This window comes from Lissotriton helveticus, chromosome 1_2, assembly GCF_964261635.1.
Source record: "Lissotriton helveticus chromosome 1_2, aLisHel1.1, whole genome shotgun sequence".
Taxonomy (NCBI): Eukaryota; Metazoa; Chordata; class Amphibia; order Caudata; family Salamandridae; genus Lissotriton; species Lissotriton helveticus.
Genome location: NC_136058.1, coordinates 136,544,162 through 136,560,318, shown reverse-complemented (window position 1 = coordinate 136,560,318; position 16,157 = coordinate 136,544,162). Strand labels below are relative to the sequence as shown.

The 16,157-nt window shown below is 46.8% G+C and overlaps 1 long non-coding RNA gene across 1 annotated transcript in view; it reads right to left on the bottom strand.

Annotated features, from left to right (window-relative positions):
* Nucleotides 1-16,157, bottom strand: part of LOC144807791 (uncharacterized) — a 67,524-nt gene that overhangs the window by 8,330 nt on the left and 43,037 nt on the right. The window lies entirely within an intron of this gene.

Sequence of the window (16,157 nt, the reverse complement as noted above, 5' to 3'; positions counted from 1 at the left end):
TGTATCCTTATGTGGATGTGTGTGTCGAGAGACTTATTTTGAAGAGTGTGCCTTGAGTGAATGAATGAATGAATACATTTACTGTATTAGAAATATTAAAATGTATCTGGATAGTAAAGGTTCAAATTAACAACAGAATTAAATTCCTGTTCATATTATAGGCTGACATTCTTAAAAGGTATGCAATAGCGATACACTGAAAAAGTCAAACACCATAAGGGGTATAATCCCGGATCATAGCATTGACTAACAGTTTGCAGGCACCTTATCAGAAAAAAGGCAATATCCTAAGAATTTGTTTGGCCTCCCTATGGCTTCACAGTCTTGTGGTGTGAAGCAGTACATTACTGCTTCCCTGATTATGAGAAGATTCTCGGTAATATAGTACCTTCAGAAACTTTTTCCTCAGTTCCATGAAGTGCTGGACATATGCATAAGATATGTTTGATGGTTTCATCCTTAAAATCGCAAAGTCAACAGACTATTGTTGCTGAACAGTTGTTGTGTGTCTCTTGAGTATAAAGTTCATACAAGGCATCACCCACTTTTAATTTTGCATTATACAGCAATGGAAAATGATGTTTGACACTGCACAAACAACATGTTTTTAGCCCATGCGTGACCAATGACATCATCAATGCCCAAAGTGTAGCGAATGCCATACCTGACAATTATTCACCATTTGCCTAATACAAAATTGCAAATGTCTGTGCAGCATTGCATTGCTTTAGTCTTTTTTCTCCTGGGCCTTAGTTTATACCAGAATGAATCGGGCATGCCTACTTTTAGTTCAAAGTGAGTCACATTACATGCATTTATTCAAATTAGTACATCCATTCTTTCAAATTAAACAAATAGCTTGTTAATAAATGGATTGCTTTGTATGTAAGCATATTTATCTTGAAGAATAACAGTGTTTGGCAGTAAATTTTACATTTCAGAATAATCCTTAAACATGCTTACATAATGCATGTTCAGGATCAGTGGAACTAAAACGTAACGTTGATTGCCATTTATATATAGAATTATATTCCATAAGTCATTAACTACGGAGAAGGTGCATTGCCATCAGTATGAATTATATATAATATGCATAATCATAAATGAGTGTATGGCAAAGAGTATGCAATTTTGCAACATCTATGAGTCAGCAGCTGTCGAACTATGCAATGTAATTAGGCTCATTGTACTCATGCCCTGCTTGCTTATGCAATTATTATGAGGGTGGTGTATTAGACAACCCAGTAGCCTTTTAACCTCCTAGAACCAGGACCATAACAGTCGATAAACTACAGGAATAGCGTAGTGTAAATAATGTTTATGGTTTACAAGCAATTTTATTGCAAGACCGGATGTTCCTAATATGCTTCTCTGATCTTGCTTTAATCGAATAGCAGTAGTCATTAATTTAATAAAAACTGCAAATCCCATGAAGACTAGAAACAACCAGGCAATGAGGCAACAAAACTTAGTACAACAATGTCCTTTAGAAGGACAGTATTACCTATAATACTGAGTTTGACTACGAACAGTCATCTTTTCTTGCTGCGGGCAGTCATGATAAGCACTGTATATTAATTTTCTTTCTGACTGTTTTGCTATTAGACAAATCTATCTGCATTATATTGGTATTACTATGTGTCTACGTACTGGTTTACTGCTTTTCATTTCTCCCGTCCCCATGTTGCCACACTGTCCTCAAAAGCTCAGTTCTTCGTGCTTCACACATTTCAGACCATGGTCACCATTTTACATCATCTGAGACGAGCTTCTCTCCTCAGCATGTTTGTCTTCTTCGTTTGTGGTATTTGGGGCCCTTTTCACTGAAATATCAATCCATTTACCTCCTGTCTTTGCTCCAGTTGCTGACTTTCTCTGCCATGGACTTCTGGACCTCAGGGAGGCGCATCCTCAGCCCCTCCCCCCTTGTCCTGCAACTCTCTCTCCTCTGAGGTACACAGCTTCATGTACGCCCATAAGAAAGAGAATAGTTTTTATTCCTTGTCTCCTATATTTTAACCCATTAGTGGGTCCTTTTTAGGTCTCGGCCTGGCAAAAAGCTGCGCATGCGCTGCTCTGCCATTCAGAGGACCTTTTGGAATTGATACGATTCCAGCGTGCATGCGGGGAGACAAATGAGACAAAAGATGTGCACGCGGGTATTGACCCCTTTACTGGTGGTGTGATACTCTGTGGACTTTTTTTTCCACTGCCAGTAAAGGGGCCAATACCCGCGTGCACATCTTCTGTTACTCCCCTTGTTTTACGAGGCAACCTCCCACTTGCGCGAGTGTGTTATGGACACGCACGCATGCTTTCACCCCTTAGTCATGGATGCACGCGCATGCGTTCACCCCTCAGTCATCGAAGTGCGCGCGTGCGTTCACTCCTTAGTCATCGACGCGCGTGCATGCATTCACCCCTTAGTTGCCGGCTGACCCGTTTGGAAACTACTCTTTCATCTGTGTGGCAATACTTGCGGTACGTTTTTATTATACATTGTAAGAAATGCAGACCTAACCTCCCTCTCTTTGAAGCGCTCCCTCCCACCCATGAACCTTTGTAGACCCCCGTCTTCAGGGGGTGCCCCTGGGTCACCCAGAGAGAAGTTAGTGAGGACACTGCCAGCACCCCAATGGCAGCAGGATAGCACGAACCACCTTAGTCTGGGTGGCAGGCTGGGCAGTGTAAACAGAATGACGTGAAGTGCTTTGATGCCAGACAAAACCACAAAGCACGTCAGAATTCCCCTCTCATTTAAAGGTGGAGACGCCTTTTGTGTAACTTGTACTGAAATGCCCAATTGCCACATTGTGCCTCATAATTCGCCTTTGTGCTGCTTCGGCTTTCTTTTGCTGCTTACCCCTGCTGCATAAGGTGGCCATCCGTTGCCACATAATTCCTGTGGTCCTGCCCACAGCCTAGAGCAGAGTGCGCGGTAACCTGTCTGGGGGTGGCATCACCAGGCATGACTTTCAGTGGCGAGTCAGAATATGCAGTATCTCGCCATGCCTAGTCGCTGGTCAGTGTACACATCTGCACTGTGGTCAGCCAGTGAGCATCGCCGTCCGAAGCATCCCCTGGTGGCCGGGCTCACTGGCAGCAGTGATGCCCTGGACAACAAGCAGAGGTGCAATAGGTCTCGCCTTTTATTAAGTTAAAGAATTTTAATTTGAATTTAAAAGCATTTATTTAGCGCGCTTATACCCAGCGGTTTCATGGCGCTATAGGAGCTACTACTAGCAACAGCAGCAAGAGGGGCAGGTTAGGCAGCAAAAGCTCTGGAAAAAAGGAAGGTTTTTAGATTCTTCCGGAACTCCAAATGGGAGGTTGCGGATCTGAGTGTCATGGGGAGGGAGTCCCAGAAGACAGGTGCAAGGACTGCAAATTTCGCCCCACCTGCTTTCTTTTTCTTAAAGCGAGGTGTGACCAGGAGTGCCATGTGGGTAGAGCGGAGTTCTCTGCCCGGCAGGTAGGGTTTGATGGCTGAGCATATAAACTCGGGGGCAGTGCCCATCCTAGCCTGGAAGGTGAGGCAACCTAGTTTAAATAAGGCCCGCTCCCTCACAGGTAGCCAGTGCAATGATTTCAGCAGTGGGGTTGCTCGATGGAATTTGGGCAGCCCATGGATCAGGCGGGCAGCCTGATTTTGCACTAGCTGCAATCGGTGTATGGCATAGGCCGGTGCGCCGTTATAGATTATGTTCCCATAATCAAGGCGCGAGAGCACCATTGCCATCACAATTATTTTCAGTGCCGGGAGGGAGAAGAAGCGAGATATCTTCCTAATTATCCGGAGGGAAAAAAAGCAAGAGGAAACCACCGAACTGACCTGGGGGTTTACAGATAGTTGGGAATTGAGAAAGATCCCAAGGGTTTTAACTGTAGGAACCGGGAGGGGGGGGACACCAAGTGAAGGGGGCCAAAACGAGGGGGACCAGGGGCTGCAATCACCTCCTGTCAAGACCAGCTCTGTCTTGTCAGGGTTGAGTTTAAGGTGGTTGCAGTTCATCCAATCTTGGATGAATAACATAACGGTTTGAAAATTCTGAACAGAGGAGGGGGAGTGAGAGAGATTAAAGATACGCTGGAGGTCATCGGCGTAATTAAACACCGTGACCTCGAGCTGCTGCAATGAAAAAATGAGGGGATAGATGTATAAATTAAACAAAAGAGGGGATAAGGAAGAGCCCTGAGGGACGCCGCACTCCACCTTTCGTGAGGAGGCAGTAAAACCAGCGAGATGAACAGCCTGTGCCCTGTCACACAGGAAGGAATTGAGCCAGGAGAGGGCAGAGCCCTCTATGCCCGCCGCCCTGACACGAGTGAGAACAATGGAATGATCCACCGTGTCAAAAGCGGCAGACAGGTCCAAGAGAACAAGGGCTTGCGGGAGGTTGATGTCAATACCCTCGCGGAGTCCGTCCATCACTGAGATCACTACCTTCTCTGTGGAGTGTAGAGGTCGGAAGCCCGCCTGGCAAGGGGAAAGGCAATGATTTGCCTCCACATAAGTGCTCAGGGTACTCGTGACGTGGGTTTCTAAGACCTTTCCCAAATAGGGCAGGAGGGAGATGGGGCGGTAACTATACAATACCATTAGCAAAGCAAATGGCTTTAATTTAATCAAAGGCGAGACCTATTGCATGTTCAATGCTTGTTTCGAAATACAGCCAGGGAGATTGACAGTGCTCCTTTGTTACAGGAGAATGAGGAGGAGGAGGAGAATTCTCTCAAAGATAATTTGAATTACTTCATTCAGACTTTGGAGGAGGAGGCTGTTGCAGAAGTGACTAAGAAAATTGAGAATTCTATGATTAATTTATTGTTGATGACCATTTTGGCCCATTCTGCAGGTGAAAGCAGAAAGCGCAAAGCTATGGGGTTTCCTAGGATGGCTAATGTTAAAGCCACAATGAAAGCTAATGTTGCTCTACTGACTGGTGCGGTTTCCTCACACAAGGCAGAGGATGGGGTTCCTCCCATGCATGATGTGAAGCAAAATTGAAACATTCTAATGTTAAATCTTCTCCTTTTAAAATATTTCATATTTTGGACACAGATGATGACATGGGTAATCTGGACTCAGATAATGACAAAGATGGAATCGGAGATCGGTTTTCCGCCCCACCTCTTACGAAATCCAAGTTGGCCTTTCCTTCCCATGATCCTTGTGCAGCCAAAACAATGTTAGACACTGACGGTGTTCCAATGTTTGATCCCAATCTTATTCTCGATCCCAATACCACCAAGCGATTCCCTGCTGAACATGTAAAAGAGTACATTGTCTCTAGACTATGTTTACCTCTAGACAAAAAAACTAGAACCAAATTAATGTCAGAATGTACTAGATCTTCTCTATCTTCCAAAATCACTGCTACTCTTGCTATTGACCCCTCTATGCTCATGTTTTTTTTTTATTTGATAAGGACCCCAGCAAAGGGATGGATAAAGCCTGGTCCATTTGTCAGGACAAGTTACTAGATATTGTCAGTCTCCTGGCTTGTATTTTTGACCTGGCGGAATCTGCAAGATTTGATAATTCATCCATTGAGTCTGAAGACTTTCCTTGTGGGTACAAGAGCCTTTTGCTTACTAGACAAAGCTAATTCGCCATGACACATGAACGAAGGAAAGGTCTTTTGTTAAAATTGGACCCAAAGCCAGTGAACCTTACGTCTATGGATCCTGAAAAAAAAAGTGGGAGGTCTTTTGTTTAGGGAATCTTTCAAGAAAGAACTCAGAAAATATGTGTCTACAATTTAATCTCTCGACAAGTCTCAACAGTTGATTAAAAAGGTGTTTCTCCCAACATGTTTTCGACAGGGCAGTAGAGGCTGGAGCCACTTTACCGACCGTAAGTATCACAACCAAGGATTCAGAGGCTCCTTCAACTCAAATGATCAAGACTACAAGCCTCAGTTCTATCTCCAGAGAGGTAGAGGCTTTCGAGGCCGTGGACACAAAAGCTCCAGATACAATCTCCAAACAGGTGAGCCTCTCTTCTGGCCTTCCTTCCATGGGATGATGTCTCTGATTGTTCCTACCAAAGTGGCAATCCATACTGTCAGATCAATTGGTGTTAATAAGCACCCAAGGTTATGCTATAGAACTCTACTCCAGGCCTTTTCAAATCATGTTTGATTCCCCTTCCAAAATTCTCTGCCGAAATATCCAACCTACTTTCTCTGGAAATAGAATCTCTCATACAAAAACAGACCATTCATATTACCTCCCCCGATCCTTCAGGTTTCTTCAGTTCCCTATTTTTGTACAAAAGAAAAACAAGAAAAGGAGACCTTTCATCAATCTCAGACTCAGATATTCTTTACTCCAGCATGACTGGACGGTTTGATTGGATCTTCAAGATGCTTACCTGAATGTCCCCATTCTATCAGAACATAGGAAATGTTCTAAATTCATTGCCAAAGTCAAACTTATCACTTTTCCTCTCTTTCAGACTATCTTCAACACCATGGTGCATCACCAAACTAATGAAACCTGTGGTTGCTTTCCTCAGTGCACAAGGCATCAGGCTCATCACCTATTTAGATGATATTCTTATAATGGGCCAAAACGTACACACTCTTTAGACACAGGTGCATCTTACATGCTCTCTTCTATCAGCTCTGGAATTACTCATAAACACAGAGAAATCTATGTTAAATAGATAGAGTTCTTAGGTTTCCTGATAAACTCTTCCAGCACAACTCTTCACCTTCCATCGGTGAAAATCAAGACCATCAAATCCGAAATTCTGCAGACCCTTTGGAGTTTGGTAATGTCTCTCAGAACTATAGCAAGAATTCTTATCTTCTCTACAGGCCATATTTCCAGGTCCTCTTCATTATGGTGCTCTTCAAAGATTACAAATTCACCACTTGTTCAGAGGCCTAGCTTACTCCGATTTCATCAACAGAGATCCAGAATCCGAATTAGAACGTCAGTGGTGGATAGACCATTTAGATACCAAGTATGGCAGAACCATCTTCATGTCAGCCCCGGATCGTGTGTTAGAGTCAGATGCAAAGTGAACGGGTTGGGCCGCCCATTGTGGACCAATCTCGACTGGGGGCACATGGTCACATGAGGAGTCCAGATTGCATATCAATTGTTTAGAGATGTTGTCAGGCTCCTTTGCAATCAAAAGCCTAGCAAAAAACAGGGTACTCTACTCCATTCTTCTTTGCATGGTCAACATTACCACAGTCTGTTACATCAATCACCTCGGATGCACCAGATCGAAACCTTTGATGGAACTAGCAAAAGGTTTGCAGGAATTTTGCACATTAAACAATATTTCTGGTCACGCAGAATACTTGCCAGGAGATCTAAGCTCTGTAGCAGACTGACATTCCCGTCACCTTCGAGACAACCGTTTGGAAGCTTCACCCTTCGGTGTTCAAGTCTTTGCTTCACAAATGGGGTCCATTCCAGATGGACCTATTCGCTTCCTGACTGAATTGCCAGCTTCTTCAGCTTGTGCCCAGATCCCTAAGCTTTAGCCTCATGTGCTTTTCTGCAGGACTGGTCCCTCTCAACAAATTATGTCTTTCCTCCATTTCTCATGATCAACAGGGTCTTGACTTTGGTCAGATGCCAAGAAGCAGTTCTTGTCTTGGTGCCCCCATTCTGGCAATCACAGATTTGGTTCCCTCCTCTGCTGGAGCTAGCGATTGATCTCCCAGTTCTTCTACCTTCACTTCCCATCATTCTTCTGGATCCATACTGCCTTTCCCATAATCTGGTGTTAAAAACTCCCTTAATCTTTTGGCTTTGAATATAGCAGGATCCACATGTCTTTCCTTTTCAATTTTCCAGAAGCCTTAGAGTATGATAAAAAATCCTGGGCCCCAGGTCACACCAAGGCTTACAAGTCAGCTTGGTCTGTATGAAATGTGTCAACCCCTTTTCAGGGGCTATAACCTACATTGTTAATTTCTTGGCAGCCGTGGCTAGTGGCAGGAAAACATACCCTGCTATATATCTTTACAGATCTGCCATCTCTATTAATCATCCGTACATCAATAGAAAACCAGAGGGAGAGAACCACTCATATGTCGACTTGGAAAGGGAGTACAATTTTGTAATGCGCCTGTTCCTAAGTAGAGTACAACGTGGGTGGTAAATGTGGTTTTAAATGTATTTATCTCATGGCTGGATAATGCTAGCCTTTCACTGAAAACATTATCATCAAAGATTACCATGTTGTTATATCTAATAGCCATGAAACTTTTGTCTGACGTTAGGGCTTTGGATATGTCCAATAGGTGTGCTCTTTACAGTTTGTAAACGTACTAAAACAGATTTAACCTCTGTTTTGTATTTCTGTTTTCCTGATCAGCCTAAATTTTGTGTTGGACAATGTCTCAAGGTATATGAGCAGAACACAGTTTGCCTCAGAACGTCCTCAGACACCCAACATTTCATCTCCTTCAGAAAACCCCCAAAACCAGCTCACTTTGTTAGGTGGGTAATTTTCCTGTAGGTACTGATACTTCCATTTTGTGTGCCAATTCTTACAGAGAAGCCATGGCTTCCAAATCTTTTTGGGACATCTCTCGTCTTGAAGATATTCTGAGATCAGCTGATTGGTCTCATGATAATGTTTTTTGCACATTCTACTGCAAACCTGTTTATACTGCGTCTTCTGTAGTAATGAACATGCTTTAAACAAGCATAATAGGAGCCTCCGGTTTTGCAATAAAATGTAGATTTTCCTAGTAATTTATGAATGGATTTTCTTAATCAGAAACAGAGTATTATCCCACCTCAACACTGTTTAACTTCATGTTTCTTTTCTCACCCTGACAGCGACTCGAGGACCTCCTCCTTCTTCCTCTTAAGGAATCCATAACGTTCTCTGGCTCTTCATTTCCAACTTCTCCACCTAAGGATTTTCCCAGCATTCCTGGATCTCCATTTTCTCCACTGGTTTACATGGTAGCCAGAGGTATTGACTTTTGCCAAGATTTGTTTACTTTTAAATTGGCACTTTCAATTTTGTTATCCATATTTCCCTTGCTCAATGTTTATCCTCAACATCTTGCACAAGAAAAGAGGACTGTTCGCAGTCAAGCTAAGTATTATAGGTAGTACTGTTCTTATATTGGTCATTGTTGTACTACATTTTGTAACCCCATTGGCTGGTTGTTCACAGTCCTCATGGGATTTGTGGTTTTTATTAAATTCTTGACTGCTGCTATTCGACTAAAGCAAGATCAGAGAAGCATAATACTCTCCTCTTTGTCTTTAATAAAATTAAGACTTTCCTTCATAAATTACTGGGAAAATCTACATTATATTTAAGAACTGACAAGCATCACAGCTTTTTCATCACAAATAACAAGAGCTATGATCGCACAGTCCTTAAAAGAAGCTGTATACAACTGTGTACAGTGAGCCACGTGGGCTCTCTGTTTACTCACCATCCCACCTGTGTAATTCAAAGAACATGCAATCAAATGAATTAGCATTCATTAATTAATTTATTTATTTATTTTTGGCATTTATACAGCGTGCTTTTACCCAAAGGTGTCCTGGCGCTAGATGAATACTCCTCAAGGTTCAGGCCAGAAAGGAAATTATTGTGTAAACAGCCAAGTTTTGATGCCCCTCCTGAAAGCCATCAAATCTGTCATATTTCTCAAGGCCAACGGCAGGGCATTCCAGGCCTTCGTTGCCCCAGCACAAAGCTCCTACCTCCCCACCGCGCTTTCTTTATACGAGGGACTTTCACCAACCGTAGCCCAGATGATCTTAGATGTCTGGGAGGAATGTACCATTGAAAGTACTCCTTCAGGCAAGCAGGCCCCAGGCCTTGCAAGGCCTTAAAGACCAAACACAAGGCCTTAAAAGAAATTCGCTTCCGCACTGGCAACCAATGTAATTTTGTGATTTCTGACGAGATGGAGGCATACTTCGGTATGCCCGTCAGCAGCCTCGCTGCCGCGTTTTGCAACACCTGCATTTTATTAAGCAGCCCCTGTTCGGCATTCAGAAGCAGGCTGTTGCAATAATCTAGGCGGGACAGCAGTAGTGCAGTAATAACCATTTTTTACTGCACTCCTGAAGGAAAGGGAGGATCTTTCAAATCATCTTAAGTATAAAATATACTGACGATGATAAGGCGTTGACCTGGGGCCTATAAGTGAGTTGATCATCAATTAAGACACCTAGGTTCTTCACCTTGGCAACCAGTAGGGGCGAGGGACCCATCTCCTCCAGCCACCAGCGAGGACTCCTTTGCGCCAAATATAATGACTTCCATTTTTGCTGTATTCAATTTGAAGCAGTTATCCGCCATCCAACTATCTACTGCCAGCATACATTCCTGAAATTGCATGGCTATTCCTTCTTCCTTGCCAGGTAGCAGCAACACGATAATATGTGTGTCATCTGCATAGGAAGTTAAATCAAAACCAAATGACCTGACAATAGGAGCCAGCGGGGTAACATATATATTAAACAGTGTGGGGCTTAGGGAAGAGCCCTGCGGCACACCGCAGGGCAACACAAATGGTTTTGATACATAGTCACCCATTGCCACGCACTGCTCTCTATTGGTTAAGAAAGCTTTCACGATATCCCATGCTTTCCCATGTATCCTGTCCATCAGAATCCCATGATGTACCGTATCGAAGGCAGCGGATAAGTCCAATAGGACCAGAGCCGCTCTGCCTCCGAGATCCAGTACTTCTCTGATTTCCTCCGTTGCTTTAATCAGATCGGATTCACTACTGTGGCCGGCTCTGAACCCATGTTGGGAGGAGTCTAGGGCCCATGCAGCCCCTAGAAATGCACTGAGTGGATGGTTCATAATTTTTCAATTAATTTGGCTGGTAATGGAAGCCTCGAAATAGGACGATAATTATTGGGGTCCATTATATCCAAATTTGCTTTCTTCAGCAACGGAAGCACAGAAGCCTGTTTCCAACAGGAAGGAAAATGTTCAGTCGTAAACATATTATTGAAAATCGTTGTTAATGCTGCGGCAATAGGTCCGGATGCCATCTTGGCTACAGTTGCCGGGCAGGGGTCATAGGGGGAGCCTGATTTCACCGCAAATAGCAATTTACTTATCTCCTCCATGCTCACCGATATAAACTGCTGTAACTCGGGTCCCTGGAGCTCTCCCATATCAACATCAAGTGAGTCACTCCTATCTGCATCCAAGAAGACTTTATAAATAGTATTTACTTTGGTCAGGAAAAACTTGGCCAAGGCCTCGCACAACTCTTGAATGAATGAATGAGGGCATTTGTAAAGCGCACAGCTACCTCACCGGAGGTGTCCCGGCACTGTCCGTATACCGTTTAGGAACCCTTCCTGGCTTTATCCCTGTGAAATGTCCACTCCTGGGCATCCCCAAGGCGAAGCCAGGCTTCCCAGCGCTGTTGGGGCCGTTGTGGAGATTAAGCAAGCTATTTCCTAGAGTTGCAGAGTGGGACCCATGATTAGAATAGGCACCGAGGCGAGAATTATAAGGTCCGAGTAAATTGAGCCCAGGACCCGCCGAGGCGTGTATTGAACCCTGGTCCCGGACCAGACCTCTGCATCAGGGTCTGCCGCTCTAACCATTGAGCCACACTTCTCCTTTGAGGAATTACTGGCCAAATTAATCCGACTTGTAACGTATTCTTGTTTCGCCCGAAAAATCATTTTCTTATATTCAAGGAGGCTCTGATTTAAATTCAGTTTATCTAATTCCGTATAGCCTTTACGCCAATCTCTCTCCAACCTTTTACAGCCTGGTTTAAGCCTTCTTAGGTCATCCATATACCAAGGGGCCGAGGGGGAAGCTCTATGAGTACGGCCCCTATTTAATGGTACTAACTTAGCACAAGCTTGCTGTATCCATCCCGTATAGGCCGAAGAGGCCTCTTCCACTTCTGATGGGAGCTCCTCCTTAGAAGCCAGTAGGAGCGTCTCCAAGCTTGACCCTACCAGCTTATTCGAAGCTCAACCGACCTTTAATAAAGAATAAAGAAGCCAAGTGTCAGTAATAAAAGGAGGACACATTTCAGATTCAGGTGATGCGCATACATCCTCGATTAGCCTGTAGAGAACAATGTGTTTATTGCGGCAATGACAAACCCTTACAGTAAGTCAATGAAACTAGAATACAGCCAATAGTAGATGGGTCTGTCAGTACCTGTCAGGGATGCGAGCAGGCTCAAGACCCGGTCGCTCCCTCCTCCCGCCACGTGCCCCGCCCCGAGTGTGCCCGGCCTCCTCCTGCTGCCTCTGTGCTCTGGCCCGCCCTGGACCCTGCCTGCCCTCTGTACCTGCTCGCGCTAGGTACCTGGATCGCTGCCCTTTTGTCGCTCCGTTCTCGCCGTCCTTGTGTGAAGCTGTGGTAGCGTATCATTGTCAGTTTCTCTTCTGTTGTCCTTAAATTGTATTTTATTTTATTTTATTGTCATTGTTTGATCGCTTTGTGCCCCGCTTGTCCCCTGCCCCACCCCGCTCCCTGCCGCTGCTCCCCCGCGGCCCCTCCCACGCTCCCTCCAGCATCACCGCACCGCTGCCCCCCCTCCCGCCACCCCGCTCCCGCCTCCAAGCTGCTCCTCCCTCGCCCCTCCCCCGCCAATCTCCATTTATGGCAGAGTGCAAGCGTACGCGCAGCGTCGACGTGCAGCGGGCGCGCCGAAGGCGCGCCAAAGGTAAGCCCGTCTGCGCCCGTCCGTGCCTGGACCACACCCAGCGCCAGAACCCCTGGCCCCCGCCGAGGCAAGACGACCCGACAGACCTACAACGCCGCCGCTCTCAACGCACTCAACGCCGGCCGTAACCCCGCCTGCTGCCGAGCCACCCCGAAACACACCCACGGACCCTTCACCTGCAAGACCTGCAAGTTCACCTGCCTCCGAACCTGCACCGCACCCGCCAAGCCAAGCACCAGCAGCAACCACCTCAAGTGCATCCTGCTCAACACCCGCTCCGTCCACAGACACGCCGTGGAACTCTGGAATCTCCTCGACACAACATCACCAGACATCGCCTTCCTCACGGAAACCTGGATGAACGTCTCCTCAGCCCCCGACATCGCCATCGCCATCCCGGACGGGTACAAGATCATCAGGAGGGACCGCGTCAACCAGACCGGAGGAGGCATCGCCATCATCCACAAGAACACCATCCGCATCACGACCGACTCCGACGACACCTTCGCTGCCGCCGAGCACCTCCACTTCCAGATACACACCGACCCAAAGACGACCCTCAGAGGCACCCTCGTCTACAGACCCCCGGGACCACGCACACAATTAAGCGAAGACATCACGGACTTCATCAGCCCGCACGCCCTCCCCTCCGCTGACTACATCCTCCTAGGGGACCTCAACTTCCACCTGGAGAACAACAAGGACCGCAACACCGCCGCCCTGCTGGACAACCTCGCCAACCTCGGACTCAAGCAACTGGTGAACACCCCCACCCACGACACCGGCCACACGCTTGACCCCATCTTCTCCTCCAGCAAGCACATCACCTTCAGCCACTCCACTGGACTCCACTGGACCGACCACAGCTGCGTCCACTTCAGCTTCAGAAGAACCACGACCCACCACCACCCGCAACAGGTTCCTCACAGGAGCTGGAGCAAGATCACCACAGACCAGCTCACCACCTCCCTCAGCCAGAACCCACCCGCCAACACAACGGACCCCAACGAAGCAGCCCGCAACTTCACGCAGTGGCTGACCGCCTGCGCCAACGACCTCGCACCACTGAAGAACCCTCCCAGCAGACCCAGAAGCAAGAAGGCCTCCTGGTTCACCGACGAACTCAAGGACTCCAAGAAGACCTGCCGCACCCTCGAGGAAGCCTGGACCCTCGACAAGACCACTGACAACATGACCGCCCTCAAGCACGCCACCCGCAAGCACCACCAGCTTATCCGCACCACCAAGAAGAATTCACTGAAGGAACGACTGGACAACAACGCCCATGTCAGCAAGGAACTCTTCAGCATCGTCAAGGAGTTCTCCAACCCCAGCACCGGCAACAACGACATCACTCCTTCACAAGATCTCTGTGACTCTCTCGCCTCGTTCTTGCACCGCAAGATCGCCGACATCCACAACAGCTTCGGCGCACCATCCACGCACCCATCAGCAACATCGGCATCCAAGAGAAGGCACTGGAGTGGATCATCTCGTTCCTCGCCGGAAGAACACAGAGAGTCCGCCTCCCCCATTTCGATCCAAGGCCACCGAAGTCATCTGCGGAGTACCGCAAGGATCATCACTCAGCCCCACCCTCTTCAACGTCTACATGAGACCTCTTGCAGCCATCGCACGCCAACACAACCTCAACATCATCTCCTACGCCAACGACACCCAGCTGATCCTCTCCCTCACCAGAGACCCCGACACCGCCAGAACCTGCCTACACGAAGGGATGAAAGACGTCGCTGAATGGATGAAGAACAGCCACCTGAAACTGAACTCAGAAAAGACGGAAGTCCTCATCCTGGGACCATCGCCCTCCGCCTGGGACGACTCCTGGTGGCCCCCCGCCTTGGGCACCGCCCCCAAACCAACAGACCACGCACGCAACCTGGGCTTCATCCTGGACTCCTCCCTCTCGATGACCAGACAAGTCAACGCCGTCTCCTCATCATGCCTTCACACCCTTCGCATGCTCCGCAAGATCTTCCGATGGATCCCGACCGAAACCAGGAAGACGGTCACCCAGGCACTCGTCACCAGCCGACTGGACTACGGAAACACCCTCTACGCCGGAACCACAGCCAAGCTACAGAAAAGACTCCAACGCATCCAGAACTCCTCCGCCCGACTCATCCTGGACATCCCCCGACGCAGCCACATCTCCGACCACCTGAGGGACCTGCACTGGCTCCCCGTCAACAAGAGGATCACATTCAGGCTCCTCACCCACGCACACAAGTCTCTCCACGACCTGGGCCCCAAGTACCTCAACGACCCCCTGACCTTCTACACGCCCACCCGCCAGCTACGATCGCCTAGCCTCGCCCTCGCCGCCATACCACGCATCCGAAGAGCCAACGCCGGAGGCAGATCCTTCTCCTACCTGGTGGCCAAGACATGGAACTCCCTCCCCATCCACCTTCGGCTGACCCAGGACCATCTCGCCTTCAGGAGACAACTCAAGACCTGGCTGTTCGAGCAGTAGCGGACCCCTTCCCCCTAGCGCCTTGAGACCCTTCCGGGTGAGTAGTGCGCTATGCAAGTATTATGATTGATTGATTGATTGAAGTTCCAACAATGAACCACACTGAAGTCTGACAATATGCTCCAATTAATCAATGTCAAAATGAGGAAGAGGTAGAAATGATCTGGCAATATTCTAATACAATGGGGCCACTCAGTAACCTAGGAACCTGGGCGGAATAATTATTGTCAAAAAGATGGTCCCTATGGGGGAAGTGTAGCCTTGTAGCCCTGAACCTCCACTGCAATATTATCATAAAGAAACTTAAAGGAACTTTTTATCAAGTGTACTTCTTTCATGCAATCAATGTTTTCATTTGTGGCAATTGAATTCAAACAATGCTGAGAAAGTTAATGACTTTTTATCAAGTTTTCTTAGATAATGTAATAAAAGGATCCACAATCATATACATATCAGTCTTAGTTGCATGGGATAACCTCAGCAGACTGTGAACAAGTAGCTTTCAACAATTACTGGAAATGTCCTCCAAGGCCGGTGGTCTCGGAATTGAGGACGAAAGTGGAATGTCAGTTCAGCAATTCTGTTTCCCCTCAATTTTTCTGAAAATAGTTCACCTGACTTGACTGACTTTTAAATTTATTTGATTTTATCTAGGTCTGGTTTATTTTAATAGCAGGTTAAATGCATGGAGTGTGCTGGCTGGATCTGTCCACTCCTTTGCAGGAGCACTTTTGTCAACTTTAAGCAAGTAGCCAAGGATTAGGGTACAGGGACCCACAACTGTAGATATGTTAGTCTAAATTGTGTGGGAAATATCCACAGACAGAGAGCAACTACCGAGGTAAAAGGATCCACAATCATATACGTGTCAGTCTTAGTTGCATGGGATAACCTCAGCAAACTGTGAACAAGTAGCTTCTAATGATTGCTTGCACAACTGTAAAAAGTCCTGAGTGGCCAGTGGTCTCGGAATTGAGGACGAAAGTCGAATGTTGGTT